Source organism: Bos grunniens, chromosome 10 (genome assembly GCF_055505025.1).
Source record: "Bos grunniens cultivar Pamir isolate PY7600 chromosome 10, Bosgru_T2T1.0, whole genome shotgun sequence".
In the NCBI taxonomy this organism is placed as follows: domain Eukaryota; kingdom Metazoa; phylum Chordata; class Mammalia; order Artiodactyla; family Bovidae; genus Bos; species Bos grunniens.
Genome location: NC_141174.1, coordinates 78,468,448 through 78,484,903, shown reverse-complemented (window position 1 = coordinate 78,484,903; position 16,456 = coordinate 78,468,448). Strand labels below are relative to the sequence as shown.

Genomic DNA, 16,456 nt, shown 5'->3' with positions numbered 1-16,456 from the left:
TTATAAGTCCACATAAAACTGAGCTGCTGATTACCTCTTTGCCATTATCACCCACCTCTCTTTTTTCACTACTTTATGGGAATATCATAATATATATCATAATATCCCAGCCATCTTTCTTTCACAAATAAATCAAATTTCCTCCTGCCTTAGGACCCTTACTGCATTTGAAAACTCTTCCTTACCCCAGATCTTAACACTGCTTTTCACCCCCTTTTTTTTTCACCCCTTTTTTTTTTGAAATTCAAATCTTAGTTGGAGTTTTTAGAACATTGAGCAACTAACCACACAACCACTGTGATTCTTTTTAATTTTATGCTGTTTTATTTTATTAATGTCACTTAAGTTTTGAAGTCATTAGTTTGTTTTCTTGTCCTATCTCCCCACAGTAGAATAAAAAAATCCATATGTGTAGGAAACTTGTTTGTATTGCAGAAAAGGTATCTTTAACCATGAGACAAATGCCTACCATCAGTTCAGTTCAGTTCAGTCACTCAGTCGTGTCCGACTCCTTTTGTGACCCCATGAATCGTAGCACGCCAGGCCTCCCTGTCCATCACCAACTCCCGGAGTTCACTCAAACTCATGTCCATTGAGTCAGTGATGCCATCCAGCCATCTCATCCTCTGTCGACCCCTTCTCTTCCTGCCCCCAATCCCTCCCAGCATCAGGTTCTTTTCCAATGAGTTAACTCTTCACATGAGGTGGCCAAAGTATTGGAGTTTCAGCTTTAGCATCAGTCCTTCCAACGAACACCGAGGACTGATCTCCTTTATGATGGACTGGTTGGACCTTCTTGCAGTCCAAGGGACTCTCAAGAGTCTTCTCCAACACCACAGTTCAAAAGCATCAATTCTTCAGTGCTCAGCTTTCTTTAGAGTCCAACTCTCACATCCATACATGACTATTGCAAAAACCATAGCTTTGACTATATGGACCTTTGTTGGCAAAGTAATGTCTCTGCTTTTTAATATGCTGTCTAGGTTGGTCACAACTTTTCTTCCAAGGAGCAAGCATCTTTTAATTTCATGGCTACAGTCACCATCCACAGTGATTTTGGAGCCCCCCAAAATAAAGTCTGTCACTGTTTCCCCATCTATTTTCCATGAAGTGATGGGACCAGACGCCATGATCTTAGAGATAGATTCAGGGATTAGATCTGATAGACAGAGTGCCTGATGAACTATGGACGGAGGTTCGTGACATTGTACAGGAGACAGGCATCAAGACCATCCCCATGGAAAAGAAATGCAAAAAAGCAAAATGGCTGTCTGCGGAGGTCTTACAAATAGCTGTGAAAAGAAGAGAAGTGAAAAGCAAAGGAGAAATGGAAAGAGATAAGCATCTGAATGCAGAGTTCCAAAGAGTAGCAAGGAGAGATAAGAAAGCCTTCCTCAGCGATCAATGCAAAGAAATAGAGGAAAACAACAGAATGGGAAAGACTAGAGATCACTTCAATAAAATTAGAGATACCAAGGGAACATTTTATGCAAAGATGGGCTCAATAAAGGACAGAAATTGTAAGGACCTAACAGAAGCAGAAGATATTAAGAAGAGGTGGCAAGAATACACAGAACTGTACAAAAAAGATCTTCATGACCAAGATAATCACGATGGTGTGATCACTCACCTAGAGCCAGACATCCTGGAATGTGAAGTCAAGTGGGATTTAGGAAGCATCACTATGAACAAAGCCAGTGGAGGTGATGAAATTCCAGTTGAGCTATTTCAAATCCTGAAAGATGATGCTGTGAAAGTGACTCAATATGTCAGCAAATTTGGAAAACTCAGCAGTGCTCACAGGACTGGAAAAGGTCAGTTCTCATTCCAGTAACAAAGGGTAATGCCAAAGAATGTTCAAAGTACCACACAATTGCACTCATCTCACATGCTAGCAAAGTAATGCTCAAAATTCTCCAAGCCAGGCTTCACCAGTGCATCAACCATAAAACTCCAGCTGTTCATGCTGGTTTTAAGAAAAGGCAGAGGAACAAGAGATCAAATTGCAAATACCCATTGGAGCATAGAAAAAGTAAGAGAATTCCAGAAAAACATCTGCTTTATTGATTATGCTAAAGCATTTGACCTTGTAGATCACAATAGACTGTGGGAAATTCTTAAAGAGATGGGAATACCAGACCACCTGACCTGCCTCTTGAGAAATCTGTATGCAGGTCAGGAGGCAAAAGGTAGAACCGGACATGGAACAACTGACTGGTTCCAAATCGGGAAAGGAGTACATCAAGGCTGTGTGTTGTCATCCTGCTTATTAAACTTATATGCAGAGTACATCATGAGCAACACTGGGCTGGATGAAGCACAAGCTGGAATCAGTTTGCCAGGAGAAATATCAATACCCTCAGATATGCAGATGACACCACCCTTATGTCAGAAAGTGAAGAAGAACTAGAGGTTCTTGATGAAAGTGAAACAGGAGAGTGAAAAAGTTGGCTTAAATCCCATTCCATGGGGTGGGTCTCAGTAGAAAATATCATCAACTGTTGCATTCCTTGTTGCCAAAATCAGAAACAACTCCCCACTAAAACACTAAGAATAATATCCTCACAGTCCTGACTAAGCTGCAGGCTCACTAGCAAGATTCCCAGGAACTTTGCCATTATTCCTGTCTCCCTTTGATTTTCAGTGCAGCAGTGAGATCTAAGTAAGCTCCCTACTCTAATGATACTCCATAAATACTTCTGATCACTATGATGGAAGTCCTATAAGTCCAAATAACAACAGGGCTCACTAGCAAGATTCCCAGGAACTTTGCCATTATTCCTGTCTCCCTTTGATCCCCAAATGACTCAACGCTGAAAATTGATAATGACCCAAAATCCCTATGTTTCTGCTTACTATATTGCAAAAATAGTCTATGATACCAATCAGAATTAAAAAACTTTTCGACTCCCCCACCATCATCCCCATTCTATTTGCCATGGCACCCACAACAAGGGAGTGGGACAAAAGAAGAGAGAAAGAGGGGTAACAGAGAGTAAAAGATCCAAACACAGAGAAGACTTGGAAAGAATCTTGTGGGGGCTCAAAATGCCAAAGAAATGTTCAAAATTTGTGACAATAATTGCCTGACACTTAGACTGAATTTTTCAAAAGCTGAGAAGCTTGTTGTCTAAACTGACTGCATGCAATGTGCATGTAAGGGTGTGTAGTGTGTGTTTGCACAGTGTCTGTGTGCATGTGTGTGCATGAACTGAGGGGCATCAGTGAGCTAAGTGACAACAGTATACATACCATAGATTGTCTCCTTTTGTATAATTGAGCAGCTCAGAGACAATAATGGGACAAAGGCATCATGCCCTTTTGTGTTTTTTGAATTTTAGATCATAGAAATGGAATACCTATTTAAAAATAAATAAGACCAATATTTTTTAAAATAGCAAAGTAATACATGGATTTTCTAATACCTTCTGAAATAATACAGTAAAATAAACACTTTAGAAGGTACTGCCTTGGGGGTCCCCTGAGCTGTGACTGCCACCCCACACAGGGATTCTGCACAGGTGCAGCCCCATCTGTCTCAGTGTGCGTCTCCCACGATGCAGTAGTACACAGCGGTGTCTGTCAGGGAAGCCCGGGGCAGGCTCAGGGTGCTGAACTTCCTGTCAGGAGGAATTAACAGAGATGCCACTTCATTTTCCACGTTTGTCTTATATCCTTGAATGATAAATTGTGGTCCCTGGTTGGGGAACTGTCGATACCAGAAGATATTGTCACTTGTAGCTATTGTGGTGTGGTTACAGGATATGTTCACTTCTTGTCCTTCGTATGAGTCAATGAAGATGGGCTGGGAGGTCTTAGCAAGACTCAAAGTACCTGTGGAAGTAAAAATCACAACACTAGCTCCTATTTTGAAATCAAATTGAAGGTCCAACTCAGCACCCTCCAGGTTCTTTCTCAAGTAAACCCCCTATTTCCCCACCATATACAGACACACACAATTTACTTCTCACTTGTGTTTCAGGACACATTTTTAAAAATAATTATTCTGAGGAATCCCAGGAACACATGAACAGACAATTTACTTCTTACTCATGTTTTGGGACACATTGTTTTATATATATTTATTCTGAAGAATCCCAGGAACACATGAACAGAAGTGGCAGGTCTAATTTCTTCCTCCTATGGATAAACCAGAGCTCAGTAACCCCGAATGTCTTTATTTCTCTCACTTCTCACATAAATGCCAAGGAACAGCCTGGAGAAAAATAGGGCCCAAAAGCCATTCCTCAGCATCTTGAATAAAGAGCAATGGTAGCAGGCAGGGTTGTAGATCCTTGTCTGGACCCAGATCCCAGTTTCTGTTAATGCCATAATAACTCACCCAAGGTCAGGAGCACGGTCACTCTTGTCATCTGCCTCATATTCTAATGTAAACCAGGACTCAGGGTCTAAGTTCTGTTGCTGAGTCTGAGCCTGGACCAGGCTATGAACCAGGGAAGAGATGCAGCAGCACCTTCCAGAGCCCACCCTAGCAGCTCTCACACAGGGCTGTCCCCAGAAGCAAGCCAATAGTAGGGCAACAGCTCCTCAGAATGGGCTTCCCCTCAAGGTTCAACTGAGCACTCAGGAAGAACAGTGGTAAAAACTTCTAGCACAACAGCACAGCAGCCTGGATTTCCTTTTAGATCTTTGCTATGTTCTAACCCTCTAAAGATTTGGGCTGAATGAAACAAATATTTCAAAGGATAGATCCCACTGGGCTCCTTATTCCTCATCGATTTTCCACAGTTCCAGAAGGTGCTCATCCACTGTAGTCAGTCTCATATTCATGGAGCTCTGAGAATAATCCATCTGAGGTGGTCTTTCATGCCCAGAAATACCCCCATTGGTTCCAATGTAAGAAGAAATGAAATCTTAATCTTATTCCACAAAAGAGCAAATGAGGCCATCTGAACTGGACCTTTCATCTCCTGACACCATGGTGTCCTTTTGTAATCACACTAAGTCCACACCTTACATCTGCTACTCAAATTCCTTTAACAGATATTAAATGGAGAAGTGGACCCCTCACTAGTTCCTACTGACCAGCTAGGAAAAGATATTTGATGTAGAATCAGTTACCAAAACAGGAAGTGGAGGAGAATAAGAAAAGGCACAAGTTCAGAGTCAAGACAGACCTAAATCCAAATCCCAGCTCTTCCACCTTGTGACCTAGGGCAACTTTCTCCTTGGAGCCTCAGTTTCTTCATCTATAAAATTGAGACAATAACACCTACTTCAGAGTCAGCCTGTTGTAAACAGTCAGCTGCTGCTGCTGCTGCTAAGTCACTTCAGTCATGTCTGACTCCGTGTGACCCCATAGATGGCAGCCCATTAGGCTCCCCCGTCCCTGGGATTCTCCAGGCAAGAACACTGGAGTGGGTTGCCATTTCCTTCTCCAATGCATGAAAGTGAAAAGTGAAAGTGAAGTTGCTCAGTCGTGTCCAACTGTTTGCCACCCCACGGACTGCAGCCTACCAGGCTCCTCCATCCATGGGATTTTCCATGTAAGAGTAATGGAGTGGGGTGCTATTGCCTTCTCCAAAACAGTCAGCAGTAAACTGTAATTGCTTCTCATTCCTTTCCTTCTTTTCTAACCCACATTAAAGAACCGTGACCAGTAGAAAGCAGTTGTGTAGGAATTATAGTATATGTGACTATTTTAATGTATATATGGATCATTCACTCTTCCTTCAAGAAATACCCAGTAGAGAATCCCCTGGCAGTCCAGTGGTTAGGACTTCAAGTTTCCATTGCAGGGTGTATGTGGGGAACTAAGATTCCACAGCCAAAAAAAAAAAAATATATATATATATATATATATAAACTCAGTAACAGTAAAAAAAATAAATAACTCTGAAAAAGAGCTAAATCCAAAAGAGATCTTAATTTTAGTTTGAATCAGCCAATTGCAATAATCCAAACACGTTAGATACTCACATTAATGTGGAAAAAAATAGTGGTACATTGAATTCTTTGCTCATATAACATGGGAAAGGAAAATCACTAGAAAATATTTGGGGAACATTTCCAGGTCTAAAATTGTTGAAAGTATTCTAAGTAAGCAACTTTTTCATTTTCCCATGGAAAAGATCAATGAGTACCAATGACTTCTAGTAACATTTTGACACAGTATATATGAAATAACAAGTATGGAAAGACCAGCTTCCTTCAGTACCAGGTGGAGAAGAAAGAAGGATTTATGAGGGAGTCAAGGCAATGGCACCCCACTCCAGTACTCTCGCCTGGAAAATCCCATGGACGGAGGAGCCTGGTAGGCTGCAGTCCACGGGGTCGCGAAGAGTCGGACACGACTGAGCGACTTCCCTTTCACTTTTCACTTTCATGCATTGGAGAGGAAAATGGCAACCCACTCCAGTGTTCTTGCCTGGAGAATCCCAGGGACAGAGGAGCCTAGTGGGCTGCCGTCTATGGGGTCGCACAGAGTCGGACACGACTGAAGCGACTTAGCAGCAGCAGCAGCAGCAAATATGCTAGAATACCTTGTACAGAAGTAACCTAAAAGGGTCACATTTTAGAATCAGCTCGTTGCAACAGCGACCCCATGTGGTCAATGTGGATTTAATTTGCAGCTTGTACAGCTGCTGCTGCAGCTGCTAAGTCAGTCGCTTCAGTCGTGTCCGACTCTGTGCGACCCCATAGACGGCAGCCCACTAGGCTCCTCTGTCCCTGGGATTCTCCAGGCAAGAATACTGGAATGGGTTGCCATTTCCTTCTCCAGGTAGGCCAGTCTACAGGGTCGCAAAGAGTTGGACACTACCGAAGCTACCCTGTGTGCATAGGCACAAGACTTTTTTTTGCCCGTGGCAGCTCTGCCCCAGTGAGAGTTGAGCATGAAGGTGGCACAGCTGCCTGGCTTGTGAGGACCCTGGCAACGCCAAATGTGCAGGGACACGGACTGCCTCCACCGCAGGACTTATGGCGCTATCAGAGTCTTTTTGAGCTTCTTGTAGCTGGTCCTCAGAAGACCTCTTTGGCCAGTCTTTCTCCAAGGCTCTGCCCCTTCAGGCACTTAGAGGGCTTCCTTGCCTGGGGTCCTTCTCTGTTGCTCAGGTGCATCAGGCACATAGAGGATCCCCCCTAGCTGGGTTCCTACTATATAGAGGGGCGCATCAGGCACTTAATGGGGCACCCTGGGTGGGGTCCTACTCCATAGTTCAGGGGTCAGGTGTTTGATGAGCCAGCCTCCCTATTGTTCAGTTGCCAATGCTGGCGTGTACAGGGAGAGAGGCTATAGTGATGGCTCCACCCCCTATGCGTGACTCAGCAGTATCGCCTTGCTTCCATGGCTGCTCGGCTTTTCTGCACAGGCATTGCACACCACAAACTCTATTGCACACCACAAACTCTTCCCTCACATCCCCTTAATCTGTCTCTGTGCAGTCAACAGCAGCCCTCGCCCAGGGATTGCTCCACAATCCCTAAACTCCAGCTCCCAGCCACTGTGCCATCTGGGGTCTGAATGGCTGTGGCAAGGACCCTCTGATTTTCATTCCATGTAGGCAGCCACAGATCAGCTGTTTCACTCTCAGCCTTAAATGTTTCTTCTCTGACTCAGACAGTTGCTCCAGTGTGGGGATTGGACCCCTGCTTCAGTTCCCTCACCTGCTGAGAGCAGGTCCAGTCCTACTAACACTGCTATTTTTCCCCCTAGTTCCTTCTCCTACCGAGTTTTGTGTGGGTCTATATATTCTTTTCTGCTGATCAGATAATCCTGTCCACTCTCAGCTGGTGTTCAGCATGTACTTCTGTGTCTGAAGGTGTATTCCTGATGTTATCCATGGAGAGAGATGTACCTCATGTCCACCTACTCCTCTGCCATCTTGTTCTCTCTCCTAATTTTATTTCTTTTTTATGTGTTCACCTGACTGGTCATATTTTCTGTAATGGAAATGCCTTATTTTTGTGTTAAGATATTTCACTAAAGGTTATTATCATCAAGAAAAAGAACTAAATAAGTTAGAATAATATCTACTGACCTGTAGGAATGCACATGACTGTACTATGTGAAAAATAAAACATTTATTATATATATATGCTCAGTCGTGTCCAACTCTTTGCAGCCCTATGGACTACAGTCCACCAGGTTTCTCTGTCCGTGGGATTTTCCAGGCAAGAATACTGGAGTGGGTTGTGATTTACTACTCTGATACACACACACACACACACACACACACACATCAATATTCAGTTCAGTCGCTCAGTCGTGCCCGACTCTTTGCGACCCCATGAATTGCAGCACACCAGGCTTCCCAGTCCATCACCAACTCCTGGAGTTTACTCAAATTCATGTCCATCAAGTCGGTAATGCCATCCAGCCATCTCATCCTCTGTCGACCCCTTCTCCTCCTGCCCCCAATCCCTCCCAGCATCAGGGTCTTTTCCAATGAGTCAACTCATCACATGAGGTGACCAAAGTACTGGACTTTCAACTTCAGCATCAGTCCTTCCAATGAACACCCAGGACGGGTCTCCTTTAGAATGGACTGGTTGGATCTCCTTGCAGTCCAGGGGACTCTCAAGAGTTTTCTCCAACACCACAGTTCAAAAGCATCAATTCTTTGGCGCTCAGCCTTCTTCACAGTCCAACTCTCACATCCATACATGATCACAGGAAAAACCATAGCCTTGACTAGATGGACCTTTGTTGGCAAGGTAATGTCTCTACTTTTGAATATGCTATCTAGCTTGGTCATAACTTTCCTTCCAAGGAATAAGTGTCTTTTAATTTCATGGCTACAGTCACCATCTGCAGTAATTTTGAAGCCCCCCAAAATAAAATCTGACACTGTTTCCACTGTTTTCCATCTATTTCCCATGAAGTGATGGGACCAGATGCCATGATCTTCGTTTTCTGAATGTTGAGCTTTAAGCCAACTGTTTCACTCTCCTCTTTCATTTTCATCAAGAGGCTCTTTAGTTCCTCTTCACTTTCTGCCATAAGGGTGGTGTCATTTGCATATCTGAGGTTATTGATGTTTCTCCCGGCAATCTTGATTCCAGCTTGTGCTTCTTCCAGCCCAGCTTTTCTCATGACTTACTCTGCATATAAGTTAAATAAACAGGGTGACAATATATAGTCTTGACATACTCCTTTTCCTATTTGGAACCAGTCTGTTGTTCCATATCCAGTTCTAACTGTTGCTTCCTGACTTGACTAGACTTTCTCACAATTTAGTGCTTCCTGGGTGGCGCTAGTGGTAAAGGAGTATAGGAGTGTCAGTGTAGGAGATCTAAGAGGTGTGGGTTTGATCCCTGGGTCGGGAAGATCCCCTGGAGGAGGGCACGGCAACCCCACTCTAGTATTCTTGCCTGGAGAATCCCACGTACAGAGGAGCCTGGTGGGCTAGTCCATGAGGTTGTAGTCGAACACGACTGAAGTGACTTAGCACAGAGGGCAGCAAGGAAGCCAGTGTAAGTATCACAAAACATCTGAGTAGGACACCAGGTGGCAGTGCTTCAGCTTTCATGCCTGCTACATGCAGTGTGCCAGAGTCTGATTCTCAAGGAAGGAAAATAGAAAGATTTAAATAAAGAATTCACCAGGTAAAGATGAGTAAAGATGTAAAGGAACTTCAGAGATAACACCATGTAGATATTTGGGAAGATAGCATCACAGGAGTGTTTAAAGAATAATACCCCATCGTAGCCCTCAATTTTCCCAGCATACTATTATATAAAAAACTTGCTAAAGCATTCAGCACTGTTAACTGGTTAGTGGATGATTTCCTCATCTACTCATCCTGGGACTTTGTGCCTAGGTTTGGAATCTTCTGTTCTAGTTCACTTCTGGTTTCAGTTTAAACCAGTAATGTCACCATCACTCAGATGTCCAGCCACCCTATTTTGAGTCCAAGTGCTTCTCCATAGTCCAGACCTTGCTTCTCAGGAGCCCCCTAAAATGCTACAATCTGGCTGATAATAAAAGGTAGAGAAGCATTTCACAGTTAGGAAAGTTATGGCTCATTTCCCAAAGATTAAAAAAAAATGAAACAATAAAAGCTATCTCATAGGGTTTTGATATTTAAATTAGATGATGAGTCTGAAATGCATACCACAGTGCCTGACATAGAATAAGCTCAAAAAATATCATCTTTCTTTTTTTCTAGTGAAACCTGCCTTTTCTTCATTATCCAGAATCTGTGACTTGTTACTACTTTTTTTTTTTTTTTTTCACCACATTGGTTTGATGAGGGAAACTACAGGAAATTTATTTAATCACTTATTTTCTTTGAGACAGTCATTGTTTTTCCCTGTCCTCTTGGGTCATATTCTCCTTAGCTACATTAGTACATTCAGGGAGCTGAAAGGACACAGATGGAGCACTCAGAGAAAGCTTTATTTTCACTTACCTGATGAATAATAATGTTATTTTTAGTATATTTATTAGGTATTGAATATAAAATTTCTGAATTGGATCTCCAAGATTATCCCATTCTTCTTGACTGTTTTCTTTACAGTTTAATTTTATGTGCTTTATATATTTTTTTCATTTGAGTCCTTTTTCAGAAATATGCATTGCAAATATAGTTTAAAAGTCTGCACATTGACTTTCCACCCTCTTAGCATTGATATTCAACACAGACATTTTAATATATATCTTCATTTCATAAGAAGCTAGCTTGAAAGTTTTATTTGTTTATTTTCTTAAACACTTTAAAAATACTTTTCCTTTGTAACTTCTATGGGTCTGGATGAGAAGTCAGGTACCACTGTTTTTTCGAAGTTCTGAAAACTCTTATTTTTTCCAGTAGATTTATTATCTCTACTTTTAAAATTAATTTTCATTAGAGTATAGTTGCTTTACAATGTTAGTTTCTATTGTACAGCAAAGTGAATCAGTTATATGTATACATACATCCACTCTTTTTTAGATTGTGCTCCTGTATAGGTCATTATAGAATATCGAGTAGAGTTTCCTGTGTTATACAGAAGGTTCTCATTAGTTATCTATTTTATATATAGCAGTGTGTATATGTGAATCTCAGTCTGCCAGTTTATCCCTCATATCCCTTTCCCCCTTTGGTAACTATAATTAGTTTTCTACATCCTGGACTCCATTTTAGTTTTGTAAACACCTTCATTTGTAGATACCACTTTTTAAAATTCCATCTGATAAAAGAGATATCAGATGACACTTGTCTTTCTCTGTCTGACTTACTTCACTCAGCATGGCACTCTTTGGGTCCATCCATGCCACTGCAAATGGCACTGTTTTGTTCTTTCTCATGGCTGAATAATATTCAATTGTATATATGCCATATCTTTTTTATCTATTATCCCATCATTGGACATTTAGGTTGCTTCCATGTCCACCTACTGTAATTAGTGCTGCAATGAACATTAGAGTGCTTATATCTTTTCTGCTTGTATAGACTACTCCATCAACTCTAGCAACTGCCTGAGTTCTAATCTTTATATGTAACTAATCTCTTATTCGACATCACTGATGGTCTGCTTCCCTGATTGTACCTTAAGTGAGACAAAGTCTAAGAAGAAAGGACTGAGGAAATGATTTTCATAACGATTCCAGATAACTATACCCAGATTTGTGATGTGAGTGTATTTTAGTGAAGCAGTCACTTTAAATTATTATGGAACAAGTTTATAGCTTTAAACAAGTTTACACATGTTGTGTATGATTGATTTAAAGTTGAAAGTTCAAGAGAAGAATGTATTAGTAGAAAGTTACTGTGGACATCTGCTTCCAAATATAGAAAGATCTTTGATTTACTTGAAGATTTAACTACAAAGTTTAATGAAGGGAATATTTATAGATTTGCAGGCAGGGTTAAGGAAAACAAAGAAGAGATGGGAAGCATCAAGATACTAGCAAGAGCTGAAAGGCTGTATCAACCTGGGCAATCAGAGGAAACTCTTAGTGAAAGGGGAGGCAAGAGCTGTGAAGTGGATCCACTAGAAAGGAGTTGCAGGAGATAAGATGTGCTTTCCCAGTTCTAGCGTCTACTGGCCTCCTGCTCAAATGGGGGACCCAAAACAGTGGTGGGAAACTGGGGGACAAAAGGGAGGGAGAAACCACAGTGATTCCTTTTCTTCTTCAGTCTCCAGTTCCTGTGGGGCAGGCCCACCTGGTTCCAGCCGTAGCCTGGTGATCCACCTAGAAGGAGCTTTTATTTAGAATTAAATCTTCTGATCCAGACCACAGATGAAGCAACCACAGGACTACCATCTCTCTTCTGGGATGTGCAGGTGTGCACCTCAACTGAGGTCCTGAAGCAGTGGGGCTCTCTCTTATTAAGCTCTGGGGGTTTTGTTCAGCTTTTCCCATTACTTCAAGCACTGTGAGCTCCAAGAGAGCACAGAAGTACTTTGCAGAGTCTTGGAGCTGTAAGGCTGAAATGATGAGGCTGATGGATTTATTTGCTTTCTGGAAGTTTACAGAGTAGTGGCCATTCCTTGCATTACTGTCTTCTGAATACTGACCAATAAGGAAAGTCATCTCTCCCCTGGGAAGCTGTTTATACCAAAAAATGTTGTAGTATTCCATGGTCCAGCTTACTTCATATCGACAATTCAGGGTGACTGTCTGCCCCACTTGACTGGATACAGCTGTCTGGACTTGAGTTACTTGCTGGGCCACACACTCCTATGGGGAAAAAAAAAACAGAAAACAGAGATGAAGTAGTAAGTAAAATAGAGCAGGATTTAGATTAATTTAGGACCCAGAGACAAACTAAATTGAAATTATAAAATGTTTCTTTTTCTCCAACCCTCCTTTCCTCCCCAAGTCCCTGTGAAGCACCACGTGCCTGTGTGCAGCCCTTTCACCCTGAACTCTCACACCCAGGCTTGGAAGCATCCCTACCAGAGAAGGTGATGGCCAGGAACACCCAGAGCAGCCTGGAGAGCGGCATGAGGCATGGATTCCCCTGCACAAATGTGCTCAGTTCTGCCTCAAGCTGAGAGTTCAGTGTCTCTGAGTCCCTGGCTGCAAATATGCTTAGTACTTGTTCCTGTGTGACTCCTTCAAACAGGAAGTGGGGTTTGTCATGTTCATAAATCACATGGTCTTTTTCACAGATGGGAAAAACTTTTGTCTCACAGATGTTTAATTTTCTACTTTTCTTTCCATGATTATTATGTTTGGTAGATCCTGAAAGCGTCATGGAGAAAGCAGTTAGTATTATGTGTGTGAGGGCTTCCCTGATGGCTCAGATGGTAAAGAATATACCTGCAATTCAAGAGACCCTGGTTTGATCCCTGAGTTAAGAGGATCCCCTGGAGAAGGGAATGGCAACCCACTCCAGTGTTCTTGCTTGGAGAATTCCAAGGATAGAGGAATCTGGTGACTACAGTCTATGGGGTCCCAAAGAGTTGGACATGACTGGGGGACTAACACACATACATGTTAAAGGTTTGAGCTGAGAGAAACAGAAGGCTAAATAAGTTGACATACACTGATAATAATTTTGCCAGCCCATTCAAAACATATTAGTATACACTATGAATCCTTCCTGTAATCTACTTACTGGTCATTCTCATCATTCATTTAGCCTATGCTTATATTTCTTTATCCAGAATTTAATGACTCTTTAAAAAAAACACAATAAAACAAACTCACAGATCTTTAACTTTCTTATGTGTGTGCTGTGCTGTTGCTTCAATCATGTGCAACTCTTTCCAACCCCATGGACTGTAACCTGCCAGTCTCCTCTGTCCATGGGGATTCTGCAGGCAAGAATACTGGAGTGGGTTCCCAACACAGGGATCAAACCCTCATCTCTTGCACTGGCAGATGGGTTCTTTAACACTAGCGCCACCTGGGAAGGGCCAAGAATACTGGAATGGGTTTCCATGCCCTTCTCCAGGGAATCTTCCTGACCCAGGGATTGAACCAGCATCTCATGTCTCCTGAATTGCCAGCTGGGTTCTTTACTACTAGCTCAACCTGGGAAGCCCTTTTAGCTTTCTTGACAAAAGGCAGTCTTTTCCAAAATAATTAATGTATCTTTTTCTTTTCTCACTTGGTTCTAGGTCTTTGTTTATATTTTTAAATAAATAAAGTGACTTCAGTATCAAATGATAAAGCATCACTCCTGACTTTCAGAATCTATTCAGTTGTATGTGTTTTTTTAAATGAAATGCTAAACAGGAAAAAATATTAATCTTTGAAATCTGACATTGAGTTTTACTTAGTAAACTTTGAAGAGCATCAGTATATTCAATCCTGCTGCCTTTACAAGTAGAATTGTATTTATTAGATCAGGTGTCCTTAGATTGTCCTCATGTCATATTTTTTACCCCAAAGTGTTCAGTTTCTCTTCTTAGTGATTCTTTATTTTTCTCTGTAAGGTCAAGTTAAGCATGCTGACTTTTTCTGTGCCACAAGGCTACAGTGTGCTCTTACAAAATATGGTATCTGTAACACTTAGCAAATGTTGACACCACAGTATTTGGTGACTGAAGTTTTGTATACTGTACATGATCATGTAGAAGGTCATTGTCAATCTTCCATTTGATTTCATTGTTTTAATAGATGAATTAATATAAAAGAACCAAAGGCAAATAGACAAGTGGAAAAGAAAGTACAGAAAGATCTAAAACAATGCCAGTTCTTAGATTTTAAAGTTGAAGTAACACATTAATGAGTGATGCAGGGAGGAGAGTTTATATTTAGTTGAGACATCTACTCCTCTGTTCCATGTCACCTCTGGATGCTGGCAGGCAGCAGATGTCCTGGTTTCCAATTATTTGTAACTAAGTAGGGGACACCACAAATGCCCACAACAATGCAGGGAGAGCATGAAGGGAGTTTTTGCCCTTTGTTGATATGGCCTTGCTCTGAGTTCCTGACAGTAAAGGTGCATGTTCCCTCAGCTGCATTATAGACTCTGACTCTGAAAAATGTAGCTTCTGGCTGGATCAAGTCTGAATGTGCTGACACTCAGGTTGGAAGATTTAGACTGTCCTAAACATTGTTCTGCCTTCCCTTGTGATTTACTAATAAATAATAATACCTGATAAAGGACAAGCCAGAGTTTAATATTGAAGGATGAAATTGAAAGAGATTTTTTACTTAAAACTTCGAAATTTAGTAGTAAATTAATCTCTTCTAAAATCTGGGATGTTATCTGAAACAAATTCATTATGAATCATTCTGGGATTGCAAATATTCATTCCTGTTCTGATTGTTCTCTTGCTTTTCTAATTTTGATTCTAATATGAATTATACTAACTGCTCCCTAGTTTCCCTAAAAAAGACCAACAATAAGCCATGAACTCCCTTTTCTTCCCACTTACCCACCAAACCATGTGAACTGGTAACTTTAGCACATAACTTCAGAATAGCAAATATCACACAGACAAATGAACACAGAATAGGCTTCTGACTTCTGTAATCTCTCCAGTTGAGTATTGGAATACCAAATGGTAATGGCTGTAAAATCATATTCATTTGTGATGTAACTCTGTGATTAGCCTATTAAAGGTTTAGGAAGCAAGAACCAATGGGTCTTCTAAATTCAAATATTTGACCATGTTGCTGTCATGAATGCAGTTATACTCTTTAGTACAATCTTATAATTCTCATTACAGTTGTCATGAGGACAAAACTTCTCCTAAAATGTTGCTTAATCAGTAAAAATATTAAAAGCTATTCACAATATATGGTATATATATATATAGTTAAAATAAATATTAATTAATATATATAATTAATAAATTAATATATATTTCTAAAATAAAAATATTTCCTTTCTTGACATTGAAGGAATGAAAATTATATTTCATTTTATTCTGAAATTTCAACTAATGAAGTCATTTACATCAAATTAATCAAATTTCAAACATTTTATTTTTGTTTCAACATCTCATAAAGAAACCCCAATAAGAATAACATTCTTTTTATAATTTTATTTATTTATTAATTTAGAGTGTTTGGGTCTTCATTGCTACACAGGCTGTTCTCTAGCTGCAGAGAGAGGGGGTACTCTGTCTTTGCACTTCTCATTGCGGTGGCTTCTCTTACTGTGGAGCACAGGCTCTAGAGCATAGACTCAACAGTTGTGGTGCACAGGATTAGCTGCTCCATGACATGTGGGATCTTCCTGTATCAGGGGTTGAACCAATGTCACCTGATTTGGCAGGCAGATTCTTTACCACTGAGCCTCCAGGGAAGACCTAACTGAGTTATTTTATAATAGGTTGTCCTTGGATTCTCCATGGTTCCTTCATAGGAATCCCCAAACTCACATAGCATATGAGGGCACAGAATTACTCCTGAGGTTCCCAGATCTTCCCTAGTTCTCCCTCTTGCATCTCTGGTGACTGTCTTCTGAAGCTCACTTTGCATTCCAATCTGGGTACTACATCCTATTTTGAGTTTTATATATTTCAGTCCTATGAAAGATACTCCAGTCCAGTAGTTATACATCCTATTCCAAACTTGTTATTCAACTGTTCAAACTACCTGAAA

The 16,456-nt window shown here is 41.0% G+C and overlaps 1 long non-coding RNA gene across 1 annotated transcript; it reads right to left on the bottom strand.

Moving 5' to 3' along the window:
* Positions 1-3,668: 3,668 nt before the first annotated feature.
* LOC147365054 (uncharacterized) lies at positions 3,669-4,559 on the bottom strand. The gene is made up of 2 exons (XR_015133565.1): positions 4,343-4,559; positions 3,669-3,834 (listed from the first exon to the last, which is right to left on the bottom strand). It is a non-coding gene; the product is annotated as an uncharacterized LOC147365054 (long non-coding RNA).
* Positions 4,560-16,456: the final 11,897 nt, after the last annotated feature.